Source organism: Python bivittatus, unplaced genomic scaffold (assembly GCF_059951505.1).
Source record: "Python bivittatus isolate LINGU-HERP-01145 unplaced genomic scaffold, Pbiv_v1 ctg000080_np1212, whole genome shotgun sequence".
NCBI lineage: Eukaryota > Metazoa > Chordata > Lepidosauria > Squamata > Pythonidae > Python > Python bivittatus.
The window spans coordinates 52678810-52699377 of NW_028277035.1; the positions used below are offsets into that span (position 1 = coordinate 52678810).

Genomic DNA, 20568 nt, shown 5'->3' on the forward strand with positions numbered 1-20568 from the left:
CAGCTTCCGCTCTGAACTGTTTTCGTACCAACAGTTTAACTGATTTTATTTATGAAATTCAAATGGGAAAACTGCTGTGGAAATTAAGAGAGAAAAGTTGGAACAGGATCTAGCTACAATCTGAAGGACTATTTGTCTAGTCTGGCAGCAAGAAGAATTAGAGGGGGATCAGATTACCATCAGCAATTTATTTATGGAGGAAATGCTGATAAATCCGTTTTCCTTCCTGTACAATGTACCCACCTAATTACTTTGAATTGCTAGATTCTCAGCTTCTGTTACAAAAAGAAAAAAGAAAAAAATCTTTTTAACCAGTGTCTCACCACACTGGGAGGGAGATTTAGAAGATTCTGACCCGTGATCTTTGATACCACTAAGAAACCAGTCTGCTTAACCAGAAAAGAGAAGCTGACTGATTTAGAAATGAGCCTCACTGAAGTTACTGGGGCTTATTTGGAATAGGTAGGGTATTACCAAATTCATAAGCAAAACTGTAATAAAAATATACTTCTTTCTTTTATACAGCTGTGTTCACACAACATACTTACCTTGTTATTTAATTAATCCACATCTCAGTCTGCACAATATATTGGGCATCCTATCACACACACTATTTCTCCAGAATAGCTGAGTTTTCAAAAGTTTCTGGAAAGCCCAAACTATTTCTAAGGAGAGGCTGTTCCACTACATAAGTGCTGCCGCATAGATCCTCTTGCTGTCAGAAGGCAGAGCCCATCGATCTGCACAGAATGAGCCGTAACAGTCACAGCATTGTTTAGGTTAATCCCACGAATAGAATGTGAGGATCCATGGGATGCCATGCTTTTTACGTTCATTTATGTCATGAATTATATGTGAGAAAGCTTTAGCTGTCATGGAATCATTAAAGTAAGAATGAAGAAGGCACAATTCTTGAGTATGTTCCATTGGATCAGGGGTTTCAGAAAATGGGAACGATTTTGGAAAGTTACTCTTCAACAGCATATTATCTGTTAAATACATTGAATCTCTATAATCGAAAAAGGACTTGTGCTGAATTCTCTGCCTTCTTACATGCATGAAGCTGTTTCCAGCTAAAATGGCAAACAGAATAATGTAGACAGTAACAGGTGTCAGTTCTGCCCTTAGCAGCATTCTTCTCAAATAGATCACTGTAGGTCAGATGCAAAGAAATTTAACTGGAGGAGAAGCTCTCAACTTCCACTGATCTTTGAGAGCTCTTCTAACTGTAGGTTTACCTGTTTTGGCAGAAGTCAGAATATGTGCACAGTTCTCCCAATGCAGGTACTCTTTCTGCAAAGTGCACATTACTAAATCAGGCATCATACTAATACAATACCAACAACAAAAACCATGCCAGTCCATCCATTCAAAAAAACTAGTTTAATCTGAGAGCAGAATGGGATGCCAGTCATGCTTCAAACAATCCAGGAAATTGAAATATATAATTAAATCGTCAAATTCTGTTCAACATAAACTCTGAATCTTGTACTTCCTGATAGATTTACAGCTCACAATTCTTACACCCTGTTTGCAATAATCCTTCAGGGCAATCTTGGGCTGGAAGAATATCATGTCCAGGCAGAAATCCAAGAGGAGCAACTTCCCCAGTCAGGTGAAAGAGATGCCGCTGATATAATTTTGCCTAACATATATGTACTTCCCCCAAATTCCACCTACTATGTAACTGTGCAGGCAGAAATCTAACATTTTCACAATCTGACTATAATCACTTGCCGCAGATATACCTGATGAATTTCTGACAAGTGCACGCTGACAGAATACACATTATTCTCAAACTAACAGCCGAATCTCTGCCTAAGTTTCCTTAACAAAAGAGGTGGTATATGTGGCACCAGTTTTCTTGCATGAGTGAGTGGATTAAAATATATGATGTGATGAGTTAATCTATGTAAGTCCAAAGAAAGGGACAAAATTAACAGAAGAGATTGCAGGTGTGCTGTTTCATGTGAAGTATTACTGGGACCCCCTATTTGCTCAGGCAGAGATATGCTTCCAGTTTCAACCGTGGCCCAGCTTTCTACTTTTTCACTGACTCCCGAGCACAGTGGCTTCAGTCCGGCAAGCTTGAAGGCAATGCTAGGAGACGGAGTGGTGCGACTTGCCGTGATATATCCAGAGAGACTCACTTTGATTAAAGATGTCCAGAATTGCACGGTGGGAAACATATTTGATCTCTCTCAAGAGATAAATCTCTTTTTAGTTGCCTGCCAGTATTTTATGTACAGAGATGTGAAATCCCACAACAGGGTTTGGAATGGTGTGTTTTATTCCATTAGCTAAAGTTATTGGGCAGGCAATTATTCCTGCTTTCCTCATTCTGCAGTGGATTTCCCTGTGGCTCTGCAGAGCTCTGTACCTTTAAGAGCATTCTGAGTCCTGAATAGGATGTGATCAAGGAAGTGCTACGTATTTCCCCATTAATGCTATTTTGAGCAGCACATACAGCAGCCTTCAGCACATCTTCCAATATGGAGTAAGTTTTGTTGTTTAGTGAAAATGACTAGTGTTATGAAAGGAAAAAAGAGGAGTTCAGAGAGGAGGGACTGGCTAAAACCTTATGTTGGTGACAAAAAAAAAACCTTCGCTCATTCTGTATTTCCTTTTAAGTAAAAAGGAGTGAACGTTACACCGTTCTAAATACGGCAGTTGTAGAACCTATGCTATAATTTGGTCATATTTGTTTAACTCTTAGCCAAACAGAGTCCATATAAACACACATTTTGAACAGTCACATATTTTGAACAAAATAACTATTCAAAAAGAACAGCCATTACATCTGTATACAGTTTGTTTGTATCCACTGAACACGGAAGGCAAACATATTAATGACCAGAATGGAAACAATGACTCAGTAATTAGCAACTTTGCTTTCCAAACATTCCACCCAAAACTATTTTTACTGAAGGTTGATGTTAATTAAAATCCAGAAGCTTCTGAAGCTGTAAGAGGGAATCTCTGTTCTTCAGTTTAGAATTACTGTTAGTTAAAGACTACAACTTTTGAGCTGTTCTGTGTTGTGCTTATTTTCAGCTGAAAAGTTTTCAATAAGAAATGGCCTAGCTGAACTAAATAAATCTAAATTAATATGTCCTAAAATTTGTCATCTGAGCTTCTGATTTTGATCTCATTATCAGAGTGCTTCAGAATTTTTGAATGGTGTTTTAAACTTGCTGTATTGTTACAGATGACCTAATGTATTATTGTATTTCCTGCTACACACCTTTCCTTCCCTCTGCAGCTTCTCAGTTCTGGTCTGTAAAGGCCATGTAGAAGTTTTCTCATGAGTTGTTCATTTTTCTGCATTTAATCAAGCATAGGACATCATGGAGGGAGCAAACTACCAAAGAGTTTACACAATAAAGGACACTCACACATTCCTCAGGTCCTTGTAACTAAGAAAGTGCAAGAATCAACATTTCAGTGGTTAGAATTTCTTATATTCTTATATAACAAGCTTTTTTTTAAAAAAAATCAAAGACTTTGATGGGAGTACAGTATATCAAGGGTAAGATGTAGACCCTTTTCCCTAATCAGGTTGACATATCTCAGATTAAGAAATAATTGTTATTTAGTCATTAAGTCGTGTCCGACTCTTCGTGACCCCATGAACCATATTGCGCCAGGCCTTCCTGTCCTTCACTGCCTCCCTGAGTTGGCTCAGTTTCATGCTCATTGCTTCAGTGATGCTATCTAACCATCTCATCCTCTGCCGTCCTCTTCTCCTTTTGCCTTCAATCTTTCCCAGCATCAGGGTCTTTTTCAAAGACTCCTCTCTTCGTATTAGGTGACCAAAGTATCTGAGCTTGAGCTTCATTATCAGTCCTTCCAATGAGCAATCAGGGTTGATTTCCTTTAAGATTGACTGGTTTGACCTCCTAGCAGTTCAGGGGACTCTCAAGAGTCTTCTCCAGCACCACAGTTCAAAGGCATCAATTCTTCGGCGCTCCGCCTTCTTTATGGTCCAGCTCTCACAGCCATACATTACTACTGGAAAAACCATAGCTTTGACTATGCGGATCTTTGTCGGCAAGGTGACGTCTCTGCTTTTTAATATGCTATCTAGGCTTGCCATGGCTTTCCTCCCAAGGAGCAAGCGTCTTTTAATTTCATGGCTGCAGTCTCCATCTGCGGTGATCTTGGAGCCCAAATAAATGAAGTCTGTTACTGCTTCCATTTCTACCCCTTCTATTTGCCAGGAATTGATGGGTCCAGATACCATGATGTTAGTTTTTTTAATGTTGAGTTTCAAGCCAGCTTTCGCACTCTCCTCTTTCACCCTCATCAAGAGGCTCTTTAGTTCTTCTTCACTTTCTGCCATTAGGGTGGTATCGTCTGCATATCTGAGGTTGTTGATGATTCCCCCTGCAATCTTAGCTAACTACTGGAGTACTAACTATGCCCATAGTATTTGATGCAACTGAGGACTTCATAGCCACCGTAATAGCCATGTTATTGTCAGGACATCTCTGGAAGCTGATTTTTTAACCAAGCAGGAGGTCAGTTATCCATAGGGTTGACATCTGGTCTTTTCCCATGATCAGATAGTTTTAAGTAGAGTTGACTTACAGTGCCACACTCTGCAAAGATGGGGACCCATTAAAAAGCAGTCCCCAGAAATGAATCTATTTTAATTTACTAGATTTTTCTCTAGTAAATTAAACCTAACACCTATCAGGATTACTCATCTTTCTTCTCCACTTTGATTAAACCAATCATTCCTCCCCCTAAACTAAAATTAGGGAAACCCAACAATTATGCAACAGTTTACATGGGTTTTTTGTTTTGTTTTGTTGCAGTGGCACCAGAGAGGCTAGCCACAATTTGAGGCTAGGGTTTGTTTTGTTACTGTGTTGTTGAAGCTGTGTGGAGGTTGTGTTTGTTGGGGGAATCTTAGAGGGTCTCCATTGCTGCAGGAATTCTTGACTGGTTGGGAAGACATTTGTGGAAGATGCTGGAGATGGAGGACTACATCTAGGTCTAGAAGGTTGGAGTTCAGTCACTGACCTAGAAGGACTTGGGGGCTGGACAAGGAAGTGCAATGGAGCAGGCAGGCTGAGGAGTCAGTGACAGAGATGCAGCAGCAACAGCAGCACCAATCTGTTGTTCGGAGGTGTAGAAGAGGTTTTGTGCAGAGTTAGAGGCCCTGCCAGTCAGCTGCTCAGTGACACCAAGGAGACTTTGTGCAGAGCTCCTAATGTAGCCAATCAGTGACAGGAACTCAGCATTGGGTAGCTGATGTGGAGCTGGCAGAGATCTTTGGCCTGTGAATGATGACAACAAATAAGACGCAACTGTTCTCTTGGGGGTGGTATCTTTCTTTTCAAATTCAGCAGCAACCTGAACAGTTTCAATCTTGGTGTTCTGGAGGATTTGGGGATTCAGGATGGTGAGTAGCAATGGGAGTGGAATTGGGCTGCCTGTAGAGTTGGAGACTGGCCTGAATCTATGACTGCCATGGAGCCAGTTACCCTGGGCAGCAGCCGTCTTGTCCTTCACATATGTTACCTCTTTGGGGCAGGGTGATGGAGCAGACAGTAGTATGTTTTGATGGTGATGGACAGGAGACCCAGCAAAGGATTGAGCCACTTGCAAGGAAGGCATTTTCGATTACTTAAATCAATTCCACATTTCAGCTCCCAAGGTTCTTCCCCTATGCCCAGTTATCAAACCCTCAGAGGCTCTGATCTCCAGCTGCCACTACTGGATGCCAGGTTAGCTTATAATAAGCCTCCTTCATCCATAATGTAATTGTAGGTAAGAAGGCCAACCTAGCAAGTATAACCAAGTCCTGGCTGGGTGTAGAGGTGGTGACTCCTCACCCAGGGAGGTTCCCTCCTGGGTTCTGAATATGGTATCAGCTGCAACTCCAGCACAGAGACAGGAGTATGGTCATTATCAGCAAGGAAACTCGTGGCTTTCAGGAGTGCTGCATTGCAGATCATTGGCTACTATTCCAGTCCAACTACTGTAGTGGCTTCTCTGCCAGAGCTCCCTGTCTCTGCAACTGTGTTGGTGGTAGAATTTCCTAAACTGATGGTTTTGGAAGATTTCAACTTGCCTTCCCTCATTGTCAGAGGCAGCATCAGAGTTCACAGCCACCATGGCATCCAGGTCATTTGAGGGCCTGACCCTCAGAGTGGTCACATGTTGGATTTGGTGGTTGTTGTTGTTGTTGTTTTCCTGGATATGAGGGATACTAGCATAGGCCCCTTGTCATGGTCAGATCACTCTCTGACTGCACTGGTGTTCTGAGCCAGGAGGTAGGACCTATTTGATCTGCCCCAGGCACCTAATAGTCCCTATTGATTCCAGAGGAAGCTTGGAATTATTCCTGAGGCTCTGGAATACAGTTCAACTGAGGGCTTAGTCACCACTTGGAATGAGAGGATGACAGTGGTCTTGGATCAGATTCTGCCTGCGTGGCCTCTCCCTGCTTATGGTTCCTAGACAGCCTCCTGGTTTTCAGAGCTGCTCTGGGAGATGAAGCAGCAGAAGACTGCGACCAGAGGAAGATGAGGAGCAAATACACCTAAACATGGATAAGAGTTCTTAATAATGGATTAAGATGGGGGAATTAGTGAGGTGGCTCCCTTATTTTTAACATCCTTTTTTTCTCTGTTTTATTTTGCTTTTTATATTTTTAATGTATTTATTTATTGTTTTTAGCTTTGTTGTATGCCGCCCAGAGTTGCCTGTGGTGAGATGGGCAGCTATATAAATTGGATTAATTAATTAATTAATTAATTAATTAAAAAAAAAAGAGCTACCCCCATGGCAATAAGAACAGCCAAAAGTGTTCCCTCCCCCCCCCCCCCCCGCTCTTACTGTATTTGCAGATTACCATCAAGTGGCTCTGCTGGGCAGAGGGTGGCTGGATGAATAACTACAGGGCCACTGGGAGGCATACTTTAGACATCTATTAATAAAATTGCTTGGATCTGCTCTGAGCTGGACACCAGCTGTGCGAGCTCAATAGAGTTGACCAATGCACAGTTCTGCCTGATTGGTGAGTTTGTTTATTAAATGGCCATAGACCACAGGAGAAGAAAAGAAAGCAGGATTTACAATAATTAAAAGAAGTAAGAAACAGAAAAGCTGCAGCATTTAGAGCACAACAAAAGTCAAACTCAGCAAAGAGTTGTGTTTATTACACAGATGGCCTGAACTGGGGGAGGCTGGAACAAGGCAGTCAACAGTTGTGGAAGAAAGAGGTAAGAGGAAAGACCCGGGCTTGCTGCTTGTAGAGTAAAACCACTGGTTTCTAATGGCCATAGCTATAACTTGGAATGTTGTGACCTTCTTAGATGTTTTGGTGCAGTAATGTTGCAGCAGCTGATCTATAACTGCTGATCATGATTCCAGATGGGGACGCTTGCTATACATGGATCCATGAAATCACAGTGCCAGGTGTGATGTAAGGAGCAGTCTAGCAAAATGTGTGTCATAGATGTGACCTTGCTGTCTGAGCACATGCAAAAATGATCCTGATACAGATGATTGTGATACCTACCATTGAGAGCATAGGGTCAAATTGAGCCAATATGAATGTCCTTCTATGCAGAGCATAAAGGATAGGATAAAAATATCTAGGTATCCAAAAAGGAGCACAGACAAACTCATGTTAGTGGAGATGTGCCATCTAATGGGAGACAGGAAGTGTACCTCCTCTCTTGTGGTACCTGCCCTGTGGAACACCACACCCCTGAGGTTCAGATGGATCTGGCTTTGCCAGCCTTTCACAACATGTTAAGGACCTGACTCCTCCCACAAGCACTGGGCCCAGGTATTGGGCCAGCCTGTTTGGTTGTGGTACCTGGTGTTTGTTGGTTTTTGCTCTAGGTGCATGTTTGTTTTTAATAGTTTCAAAACAATTAATTGTTCAATACTATGTTTACTGTATTGATTGTTAGCTGCCCAGAGTCATATATAGATTGGTGGCCATAAAAATCTAATAAATAAATAAATAAATAAATAAAATCATTTATAACAGATATGGAGGAAAGTATATGTTAAATAAGACTCATAATGAATCTGAATCCGCTAATTGTTGAATGTACACAACAGGTGTACATTGAAAAAGGCAGACTACATTTTTCTTCATATTAGCACATGCCATATTAGCACATGGGACAGACATATACAACTTCTTTTCCAACCAAGAATTATACTTCATCTTTGACTAGTATGTTGTCAGCACACTACAAAACCTGGGTAGGGTTAGGACACTCAAGTATTACATACAGTATGATTTAATTTATTTTAGTTAAATAACACTAAATTAATATAATAGATGAATATGTATCCTCATATACAGGTAGTCCCTGGGTTAAGAACGCCAAGTTTAAGGGTGACCCATAAGTAGGAATGAAGCCTGTTGTAGCAAAATTTGAGCTAAATACACAATAATTTGAGTTAATTACACAATGGTTCAAGTTCATTATACAATATTACTTATACAGTATTACACAATAATAATGTTCTGGCTTACATACAAATTCGACTTAAAGACAGACCGTGGGAACGGAACTCGTTCTTAAACTGGGGACTTACCAGTACTTGTTTCCCTTTTCTAAAAATTAAAATTAACTTGCCGTCAGCTTTTCAAGGGCTTTTGGTGGCTGCCTGGGGCCTCTGAATTTGCTCTTCTGTGCTAGAAGCAATGCAAATTGGAGGCGATAAATGTCCCTTGACAGCATCTGGACAGCCCCTGGATTCTGCAGGAAACCTAACATCCTGATTCATTTCTTGTTTGGCAAATGGGCAGCAGGCTTTTTTTATAATAGAGCGTACTTCTGCTGGTTGTATTTTTTAAAGCCAACAGCTTAAGCATACAGCTTGGAATTTGTTATATTAATGTCACCCTAGTTCATATTTCCAGTCTCTAAAAGGAATTTGCTGTTTCCCCACTAAGGATTATTCTGCTTCCTTGAATTTCTCTGGTTGTGAGAATCAAACATAACCTGTTAGATAAGATATGTGTCTAATGACATTTTCAATCTTGATTGAACATAACTTCCAGTTGTTTTGAACATGGAATAATAAATGTGTTGTATAATGTGTTTCTTTTTAAAATATTAAAGCATAAACAGCTTGATTCTCAAATGTGTTGTTCTTCTTTAGGTGGACTATTGTAATATTCCAGGTTGCAGTTTTCAGCTTGTTTGTTGTGACTACTGTCATCTGCCTAATCTGGTCACAGTGCTGTGTGGATTGTAAAATACTGCAGCAGAAGTCACCACGGTGTAAGTATCCTCTTTGGTTTTTTCTTCCTTTATTCTACTCAGAGGATGAGTGTCCCTGTCAAATGAAAACACAGACAAGTTTCTAATGATCCAGAACCTCATGCAGAATTAATAGGGGGAATAACGGTTTGCTTACTTGTACAGCTGAGTAAACTCTGTTCACGTTGCCTTTAAAATTGCAGCCTAGTGCAGGTATACTGTAGTTTAAACATTAGCCGGGGGTGGGTGGGATTCTCTGACTCTGATCCTGGAGGAGGAAAAGGAACAAGCCAATGGAGCTGGAAGCTTATTAGGAGGGAAATACGGGACAGAATTAGGTGATAAAAGGAAAAAAAAAAAAGGAAATGGTGGCCTGCTGGGAATGAATTTAGGAGTTCGCTGCCAAAAAAAACAGTGAATGTTTTTTGTTGATTATTCTCTCAAGGTATATTTTAGATCCATATATAACGAATGTTATGAGGAAGTAATGTCCTACAAATGGTTTCCCTATAATGTGAAGACTTTAATTAATTGATTGATGATGTACCATCAAGTCACTGTTGACTCTTAGCTGCCACATCGGTAGATTTTCTCCATGACAATCTGTTCCTACCCTGGTCCATCAGGTCTTCCAAAGGTGCCCCCATCGCCACTGTAACTGAGTCCATCCACCTGGCTGCTGGTCATCCTCTTCTTCTTATTCTTTCCACCCTTTCTAGCATCAGAGCCTTCTCCAGAGAGCTAAGTCTTCACATAACATGTCCGAAGTAAGATAATTTGAGCCTAGGAGAAAAAAAGGTCAAACATTTGTTGTTTTCTGTAGAACATATATTTTCTGGGGAAAAAATACTATATAATTGGGGCTTTATTATTCACACTTGAAAAATGTTACATGGGAAAATAGATGTTCAAGTCTCCTAAGTTGGAAAAAAAAAAAAAAGGACAAAATTACAATGTATTGTTGAAGGCTTTCACGGCTGGCATATGATGGCTGGTGTGGGTCTTCCGGGCTGTGTGGCCGTGTTCTGGAAGTTTTGTTTCCTAATGTTTCGCCAGCACCTGTGACCGGCATCTTCAGAGTGCATCATACCAGGATAAAAGAACACGAAAGACACTGCAGACTACAGCAACCAGAAAAATCTGCAGTAGCTGAACATGCTCTCAAGCACACTGGACACAAAATCCTATTTGAAAACACAGAGATACTGGACAACACCAACAGCCACTATACCAGGCTATATCAGGAAGCCATTGAGATTCACAAACACCAGCACAGTTTCAATAAAAAAGAGGAGAGTCTAAAAATCAACAAAACCTGGCTACCAATCCTGAAAAATACAGCCTGCAAAAGGTCAACGAACTTAGCTCAACCACCAGGACATGTGAACAGTTCACACAATGAACTTGCTAATCACCCCCAGCAGCCCCTCGTTAACAATTCATCAGAAGAAAAAACCCTGCCTAATCCCCAGGAAGATACACGCAGATTCTGACACTAAAACAAGCAGCCACTCAGTAACTCAACCCTCCCCACACACACCCAATCCCCCCCTTTCCCCCCCCCCCAGATCTCTATAAATACCTACAAAAGGGTCACATCACCCTGGGCACAGAGAGAACTGCTCCTGTCTGTGCTCCTGCACTCTGAAGATGCCGGTCACAGGTGCTGGCGAAACGTTAGGAAACAAAACTTCCAGAACACGGCCACACAGCCCAGAAGACCCACACCAGCCGACAAAATTACAGTTTGCTCAAAACTATCGTGCTCCACTCTTTATCTTAAACTAGAATATGATTTTTTCACAATGAAGCCTTAGATGTTTGTGACATGGTAATTAATAGGCTACTGTGGGAAAAATTCTCCCTAGAGTTCTTTAGTAACAGGGTTCAGACACACTTGTTCATTAAAGCATAAATGTAAGCTGCCCAGAGTCACCATGTGTGAGTTGGGCGGCCATATAAATTTAATAAATACAAATAAAAATAAATAAATAATTTATCGATGGTATTGGAGGCAGCTGAACCAAAAGCATAGAAGGGGTGGGGATAGAAGCGCTCTATATGGACATGCTAATTACAGTATACGTGTGATTAACATAGCTTGATCATTGATTGGATCTCATGTGTTTAGTGTGGTCAGTGAAGGTGGAACTATGAGGTAATAAGATGGTATTACAAAGACAGTGATTTATGGAGTTAGATAAAGGTTGTGTTCTTGGAATAAGAATTAATATTGGCATAAGACTTTGCTAGCTTTTATCTCTGAGTAGCCTTGCTTTCCAGCACTGTTTTATCTCCTAACATTTTTTTTAGGCCTAAATATTTCTATTTTTCTTGGGAAAGTCCTGTAGATTTGAGGCAGGGAACAATTGTCTTGCCCTTACTAACGCCATATTTTCTACTACACTCTCATTCCATGCCTTTCTCCTGATATTTTACCTTTCTCCTGATATTTTAAAACAGCCTTGGTTCTGAAATTTACATTTTGTCAACCCTTGATTATTTTTTTAAAATGGCATCCAAACAGAGAATTAGAAGCTTTTAGTTAAATGTCCCCATGGCTAAACAAAATTATAAACCACTCTCCAAAGTTTATTGATTCCACTATTTAATAAGGTGGGGTCTTATCACTGGACCCAGTTTAAATCAGTTGCATGATCTCATATGATGCAAGCTTGGTTTTCTCTATTGTTACTTAGCTCTGAAGGTTGTGATTTAATATAATTTAAACATCCTTTCCCCTTCATGGATCACTGCCTTGTCGTGGCGAAGGGGCTTCCGTAACTCAGTGAAGCCATGAGCTATACCGTGCAGGGCCACCCAAGACGGACAGGTCATGACAGAGAGTTCTGACAAAATGTGGTCCACTGGAGAAGGAAATGGCAACCCACTCCAGTATCCTTGCCAAGAAAACCCCATGGACAATGTTAGAAGGCTAAAAGATATGATGCCGGAAGATGAGCCCCTCAGGTCGGAAGGTGTCCAATATGCTACTGGGGAAGAGCGGAGGGCATTTCCAAGTAGCTCCAGAAAGAGTGAAGCGGCTGGGCCAAAGCCGAAAGGACGTTCAGCTGTGGATGTATCTGGAAGCGAAAAGAAGGTCCGATGCTGTAAAGAACAATATTGTATAGGCACCTGGAATGTAAGATCTATGAACCAAGGCAAGCTGGATGTGGTCAAACATGAGATGACAAGATTGAACATCGACATCTTGGGAATCAGCGAACTGAAATGGACGGGAATGGGTGAATTTAATTCGGGTGACCATTATATCTACTACTGTGGGCAAGAAACCCTTAGAAGAAATGGAGTTGCACTCATAGTCAATAAGAGAGTGGGAAAGGCAGTAATGGGGTACAACCTCAAAAACGACAGAATGATCTCAGTGCGTATCCAAGGCAAACCATTCAATATCACAGTCATCCAAGTCTATGCCCCAACCACTGATGCTGAAGAAGCTGAAGTTGACCGCTTCTATGAAGACCTACAACACCTTCTAGAACTAGCACCAAAAAAAACCGTCCTTTTCATCATAGGGGATTGGAATGCTAAAGTAGGAAGTCAAGGAGTAATCGGAATAACAGGCAAGTTTGGCCTTGGAGTACAAAATGAAGCAGGGCAAAGGCTAATAGAGTTCTGTCAAGAGAACAAGCTAGTCATAGCAAACACTCTTTTCCAACAACACAAGAGACGACTCTACACATGGACATCACCAGATGGTCAATACCGAAACCAGATTGATTATATACTTTGCAGCCAAAGATGGAGAAGCTCTATACAGACAGCAAAAACAAGACCAGGAGCTGACTGTGGCTCAGATCATGAGCTTCTTACTGCAAAATTTAGGCTTAAATTGAAGAATGTAAGGAAAACCACTAGACCACTCAGGTATGACTTAGATCATATTCCTTGTGAGTACACAGTGAAGGTGATGAATAGATTTAGAGGATTAGATTTGGTAGACAGAGTGCCTGAAGAACTATGGACGGAGGTCCGTAACATTGTACGGGAGGCAGCAACTAAAACCATCCCAAAGAAAAAGAAATGCAAGAAATCATGTCTGATGAGGCTTTACAAATAGCTGTGGAAAGAAGGAATGCGAAAAGCAAGGGTGAAAGGGAAAGATATAAGCAACTGAATGCAGATTTCCAGAGAATAGCAAGGAGAGATAAGAAGGCCTTCTTAAATGAACAATGCAAAGAAATTGAGGAAAACAATAGAATGGGGAAGACTAGAGATCTCTACAAGAAAATTGGAGATATGAAAGGAACGTTTAGTGCAAAGATGGGCATGATAAAGGACAAAAAGGCAGGGACCTAACAGAAGCAGAAGAGATTAAGAAGAGGTGGCAAGAATACACAGAAGGACTATACAAGAAAGATCTTAATGTCCCTGATGTCCACGCTGGTGTGATCACTGACCTTGAGCCAGACATCCTAGAGAGTGAAGTCAAGTGGGCCTTAGGAAGCATTGCTAACAACAAAGCTAGTGGAGATGACAGTATTCCAGCTGAGTTCTTTAAAATACTAAAAGATGATGGTGTTAAAGTGCTGCACTCAATATGCCAGCAAGTTTGGAAAACGCAACAGTGGCCACGGGATTGGAAAAGGTCAGTTTATGTTCCAATTCCAAAGAAGGGCAACGCCAAAGAATGCTCAAACTATCGCACAATTGCACTCATTTCACATGCTAGCAAGGTTATGCTCAAAATCCTACAAGCTAGGCTTCAGCAATACATGAACCGAGAACTACCGGATGTACAAGCTGGGTTTCGAAGAGGCAGAGGAACTAGAGATCAAATCGCCAACATTCGCTGGATCATGGAGAAAGCACGAGAGTTCCAGAAAAATATCTACTTCTGCTTCATTGACTATGCAAAAGCCTTTGATTGTGTGGATCACAACAAACTGTGGCAAATTCTTAAAGAGATGGGAGTACCAGACCACCTTACCTGTCTCCTGAGAAATCTGTATGCGGGCCAAGAAGCAACAGTTAGAACTGGTCATGGAACAACCGATTGGTTCAAAATAGGAAAAGGTGTACGACAAGGCTGTATACTGTCACCCTGCTTATTTAACCTATATGCAGAGTACATCATGAGAAATGCCAGGCTGGAAGAATCACAAGCCGGAATCAAGATTGCAGGGAGAATCATCAACAACCTCAGATATGCGGACGATACCACCCTAATGGCAGAAAGTGAAGAAGAACTAAAGAGCCTCTTGATGAGGGTGAAAGAGGAGAGTGCAAAAGCTGGCTTGAAACTCAACATTAAAAAAACTAAGATCATGGCATCTGGACCCATCAATTCCTGGCAAATAGAAGGGGTAGAAATGGAAGCAGTAACAGACTTCATTTATTTGGGCTCCAAGATCACCGCAGACGGAGACTGCAGCCATGAAATTAAAAGACGCTTGCTCCTTGGGAGGAAAGCTATGGCAAGCCTAGATAGCATATTAAAAAGCAGAGACGTCACCTTGCCGACAAAGATCCGCATAGTCAAAGCTATGGTTTTTCCAGTAGTAATGTATGGCTGTGAGAGCTGGACCATAAAAAAGGCGGAGCGCCGAAGAATTGATGCCTTTGAACTGCGGTGCTGGAGAAGACTCTTGAGAGTCCCCTGGACTGCTAGGAGGTCAAACCAGTCAATCTTAAAGGAAATCAACCCTGATTGCTCATTGGAAGGATCGATAATGAAGCTCAAGCTCAGATATTTTGGTCACCTAATGCGAAGAGAGATCTCTTTGGAGAAGACCCTGATGCTGGGAAAGATTGAAGGCAAAAGGAGAAGAGGACGGCAGAGGATGAGATGGTTAGATAGCATCACTGAAGCAATGAGCATGAAACTGAGCCAACTCAGGGAGGCAGTGAAGGACCGGAAGGCCTGGCGCAATATGGTTCATGGGGTCACGAAGAGTCGGACACGACTTAACGACTAAACAACAACAACAACAACAAAACATCCTTTATTTAGAAGCACCATAATTTTTATTTACTTAGTATCTCTTCAGATATTTGGTTAAAGTATTTGGGAAGATACCAGATATGATTTGGAACTTAACAGATTTTTTTACTGACAACCACTATTTCTACATGTAGATCTTAGGAGCCATTCACTAGGAGTTAATGTTAGTTTTCTGAGTAATAACTCAAATGGAAATTGTACAGTAATGGAAAATCAGCTCTCATTAAACAAGTCTTGGGTTAGCATACCAGATTTAGATCAGCCTCAACTACCCTAAGCTGTTTCCTTAAGTCAGTGTTGTCCAGACTTGGCCACTTTAAGATGAGTGGACTTCAACTCCCAGAATTCCCCAGCCAGTTGTTAGATCATTTCTGTTTTACTTGGTTTTTGTTCTTGTTTTTATGCTGATCCTTGACCAAAATATAGAATTGCTTGCTTGCTTGCCTGGCCCCAGAATCTGGCAAAGAGCATTGTCAAAGTCATATTCAGATGTTCTAAAATCCAAAGTATGAATACTTCCTCCAATTATAGTCCTTCTGCCCCACAACTTTGCCTTACTGACAAACAAGTTCTAAAATAGATATTGCAAACCACATTAGGAAACTGAATCGCACAAGGTTTCTGATAACCCAGAGCAATCTCAACCAGATAAACAAGGTTGCAATTTGACTTTAGACTGTCCCCATCAACACATCATACCATCAACAGGGAGAGACTGGGTTGGAAGGAGCTGAATGTCTCTGTTGCACTTGGCTGCTTAGAAATTCATGATGCCAACATAAGATAAGGCTTCAGAAATGGACATATTGCACTGTTAAAACAGTGCTTGACTGAAATTGGGTTTCAAATTTCATTGTAAGTAAATATGTGGAGGAGAATGCAGGCCACTGACAAGTGAGAACTCCTTTGGAAAGGAGGTGCTTCTAGCATTTCTGTATAAATTGGGAAGGAAAATGCCAAAACACTTCCCATGAGACTCTGTGCTGTTTTACTTGTGCATTACATTTGGTGTGCTTGCATGTTAAACCAATATATGTATTAGTAGAAAAGTAAACAGATATTAATAGCTATTCCTTCCCACATTGATTGCACCCTGGGTCCTTCTTTTCTTTATAGCTGTTATGGCCACAGCTTCAGCTCCTGCTGTGGGGCAGGGGCTCCACCCTGGGACAAGACAGCTACAGGGAATTGCAGTCTACTCAAGACAAGAACCTCGGCTATATTCTGGTGCAGAACCCCCTGGAGAACCACCACCCTACCACGAAATAGGGGCGGGTGAAGGAAACTACACCGTACCAGCAAGTATGACAACGAATGACTGTTCCCAGCCCTTTCATTCCTTCAGTAAATCTTCAGGTCCCACAACAGCTTGGTGGTAAGTGTAAGGATTATTTGAGTTTTTAATAGTAGTTAGGTTTTTGGTTTAGTACATGCTTATATCTAAGTGCAGTAAACAGTTTTAAACAGTTGGCCTATGAACTATCCATCAGGTGTAGTCCTGGGCAAAAACTACTGCTTAAGAAATAGGCATCAGTGCTATACATTTGCTGAATGTTGATGCATTTAAAAAGACAAACATACTTTATTAAAATGATACTGTTTAACAGTATGTTAAGATCTTATGCTTAACATATTGTTCTTACATTCCCTTGTTACAACTAAGTTTACAAATGTGCCCTGGGCTGACTCCTCAACTCAGGGTCCCAGATCAGAGAAGATGAACCTCAACTCAATCTCAAAGAAGTGCATATATATTCAGCAGCAACCTATAACAAGCATTCCAAAATTCTTCCTCCCATCAGTGTATGTCCACTAAACAAGTACTGATAACAGCAAATCTGAGTTGGACCCCACCCCTCGTGACAATGTTTGTGATCAAATTAAAAATTATAATGGACGTGATTAATCTTGAACACATCCAGTAAAAATGATTCTTTTTGATGAACAGAAGATAACGGCAGGATGCTTGCCAGAATGCTAGAAGAAAGAAAACACAGGAACCCGTTTTTTTTTTAAAAGATGCAAGTTACAAAAAGGATTAATAAAGAATGAAAAAGGGGGGATAAAATTTACCTTTAGCAGGCTAGAATATAGCTAGAGCACGTATACGATCAAATCCAAACACAGCCAGAAGCTTTACTTAAGGCTGGAAGGAATGGTGCGTCATCAAAGCTGGCCCAAGCGTAGTCAAGCTGTGCTCAGAATAGGAGCCTTTTCCAGAAGAATATAAGGGCATTGAGGACAAGCACAAGGGATAAAGGAAATAAAACTTTTAACAAATCCCTACATCCAAATTTAAATAGCCCAAAAGGAACAGGAAGATTTGAACAGAAACCAAACCACAAGGTTCAAAATTTATACTTCCATAGGGACAAAAGGTAGAGCTAGTGCTGAACAAAAAGGAAGTTACTAAAATACTTTGCAGAGATGCAAGGTTTCAAGCTAGAATATCCATACTAGGGCCCAGGCCTTTACTTCAACTTTTAATCAGGGAACCTTCAACTGCATTCGACTACGACTATTCAATGGTAACAGATGGTGGGGATTGCAATCTGACATCTCAAGAGCCAGATTCTACTTTTCCCTGATTTAAATTGTACAAGTTTATCTTGTAGTTCTTAAGATACTGATACAAGTGCTGAACAAAAGAGAGTTATGAAACTAATACTTAATTTTCCCCTATTAAATCAGAGTCTGGAGACACTTTGAGGCCATATAATGTGGTTGAGTGGTCTTGGGAAAGCATATAATTAATGGATTGGCCCATCACACTATCCATGCTTGCTTGCTTTAAACATGGCTTATCAAATCAGAAATAAAGCAGTTTCTAAAGGCATCAAGAGGCCCTTCTCCCTTAATTACCTTTTAAAAGTATTTTGTCCTTGCATGTCCAGCTGCGGGAGTGAAACTGAGGTTCATAATGGATCCTTGGATTGGTCTGGTACAAAATCTGAGTTCTGAGGAATTAGCATTTGTTCTTATTTATGGAATTCTTAGCACCAAGTAGTTTTTCATTACTCTTTCCAGATATGAAAACAGAGATGGAACCTCGTACCATGTGATCTGCAGCTGGATTTAACATATGATTTGTGGTTTGCTGAGGTTGGATCCCTCTGTTCCAGTGTAGCTGTTTTGGACAGGTTACCTGAAGAGCTCCTTTCAGTTTGATGAGAGGGTCTAAAATTACTATCTTTTCCCAGACATAACATTACATCAGCCTTAGTGTGTCAGTGTGGCCATGGGTTCTTTGGCAGCGGGATGAGAGATGGTGGAAGCTTTTATGATTCTTTTACTACGTACAGCAATTAGGAACTTCCATTTACAAACATGTCACTTTCTCCCTGCTCTTTCTGAGGGCTATTTACCAACAACCCCCTGCTCCATTGCTAATCTACCAGCTCCCCCTGCCCCATTTCTTCTCCTCCCACCTCCTTCAGTTTCCCCATTGAGAGAGATAGGAAGGGAATTGTGTACTGTTGTGGAGTGTGCTCAGCATGTCTTGCATTCTTGGATCTTGTTAGCTGGCCCTCTGAATAGACATTGCATGATGCACCTTCTCCCTCTGGGTCTTCTCCCCAGCCCCTCCTGGTCTGGGACTTCTCCAAAGACTCCAAGTGTCTGTCTGCTTCAAGCCATCACCCTCCTTCCCATTTGCTTTGGGTTTGGGGTGTAGTTCATCCTATCTGGGATTTTGCTTCTCTTCTGCCAGGGGAAGCCTCCCATTGTCTTCTTCACCCTCTACTCCCTCCAGCAGCCAAGAAACTGCAACCACACAAACGAACACTCCCAAAGACTTACTATCATGTTTCTCTCCAGCCAAAACTTCTAACGCAATCTCTCCAACAGCATGTTCTGCAACACTTGCTAAAATGTGGCTGTGCATCTCTCCTGCATCTCTTTCAGGTCAGATAGGCAGCATGTCCCCCAGCAACTAAGGAGGTGGGTCCCCCCCGCCCCTATATACAAGGCTTGACCAATGGAAAAGCTGTCTACATCTGCCCCACGGAGTCCTATCAGCCAGGTCAGCTCATCAGCCCTTGTGGCAGCATAGTTGCACTCCAAGGCCCTATCTGAGCAACTACTTCTGTTCTTCTACTTCTGCTGACTCACACCAGCACCCAAGGCAGGCCACTAAAACCAATATGCCACATAGTGATACTGAACTTTGAACAAACATGGCATTCGAACTGAAGTCTTTTCTTACCACACAGAATCTTTGACTCTGTCTATTGCACAAGCTTATGTTACAGAGATGCTGACATATTCACGCTGGCGCAATCATAATGCCAGTAAGTTGCTGGTCAGTGATTTCCTGGATTCTGCTGCTAGGTAATTAAAGTATATTCTTAATTATTTTAATTAAGGCAAATCCTATCCTCCAGTTTCACTGAGAACTGCACAGCATGAAATATTAAATGTTTGATGATCTTTAAAATGCATACACACATACATATTCAAATGGCTCTCCACTGTGGAATGTCTTCTTAAATTGCTATTCTTAAATTTGTCTAAGAGGGTGTGGAGTAGAGATACCCTTTTCCTTTGGAGTTCCTTAAATGTATTGCATATTGCAGGGGAAAAAAAGATGGCTCAGTTGAACTTTTTTTCCCTAACCCTCAAGGAATGAAAATGGATGGAAATCTTTAAAAAGGGAAGGGAATGCTGTTGGAGTATTCATGCTGTAGAAATGAAATGGTTCCTTAGAAGTGGAACCACTTCCCAGAGTGGGAATCATGGATAGATCATTCAATACCTTAAATTCTAGCAGAAAGGAATGGCTCTAATAAGTAGCACAAACATTACCACAGCTTGGCTGTGGATGACTGGAGTCATAGAACCACCAAACTTGAAACAGCTAACTTGCATGGTAAAAAGTCCTGGGGACTTCATGGACACATCAGTGTTGTCTTCTTGGCAACATTACAGAAACAATCTGCCATTGCCTTTTCCTGATTTTTTAAAAACTTCCCTGTCTAATCTTTAGCTCTAAGATTGCCTCATGGTTTCCCACACAAATACTAATCCGGTCTAATCCTGTTTAGCATTTCAGTATCAGCCAAGTATTGCTAAGCGGTACTCTTCAACTACAGTATGTCATCTACACCATACTACAGTAATGCAAAATAAGAGGCTCTGAAAATTAATATTATGAGGTATATTTCCTCCCATTGAGGCTAAATATACAGCAGAGGGAAGACTAATGAAAGAAGTTGGTTATTGGTTTTAGAGGAAAAATAAACTTTTGATTATTAAGCTCTGCATTTCTTTCTTAAGAAGTGAATGCTGAAATTATGGTATTGTACTACTGTGATACATAAACCACTCTTCCAGAATAAAGCTGCTTCAGCATGTTTTGAC

At 41.1% G+C, this 20568-nt stretch overlaps 2 long non-coding RNA genes across 3 annotated transcripts; one reads left to right on the forward strand and one right to left on the reverse strand.

Annotated features, from left to right (window-relative positions):
- The first annotated feature begins 2446 nt into the window (after positions 1-2446).
- On the forward strand, positions 2447-18374 carry LOC148216702 (uncharacterized). Its single transcript, XR_015794852.1, has 4 exons — positions 2447-2497; positions 9145-9266; positions 16327-16585; positions 18238-18374. It is a non-coding gene; the product is annotated as an uncharacterized LOC148216702 (long non-coding RNA).
- On the reverse strand, positions 9190-19122 carry LOC148216703 (uncharacterized). Of its 2 annotated transcripts, none has more exons than XR_015794853.1 (4): positions 19009-19122; positions 9793-10028; positions 9403-9513; positions 9190-9321 (listed from the first exon to the last, which is right to left on the reverse strand). It is a non-coding gene; the product is annotated as an uncharacterized LOC148216703 (long non-coding RNA). The 2 variants fall into 2 exon arrangements; XR_015794854.1 differs by lacking the exon at positions 19009-19122 and adding an exon at positions 17284-18243.
- Positions 19123-20568: the final 1446 nt, after the last annotated feature.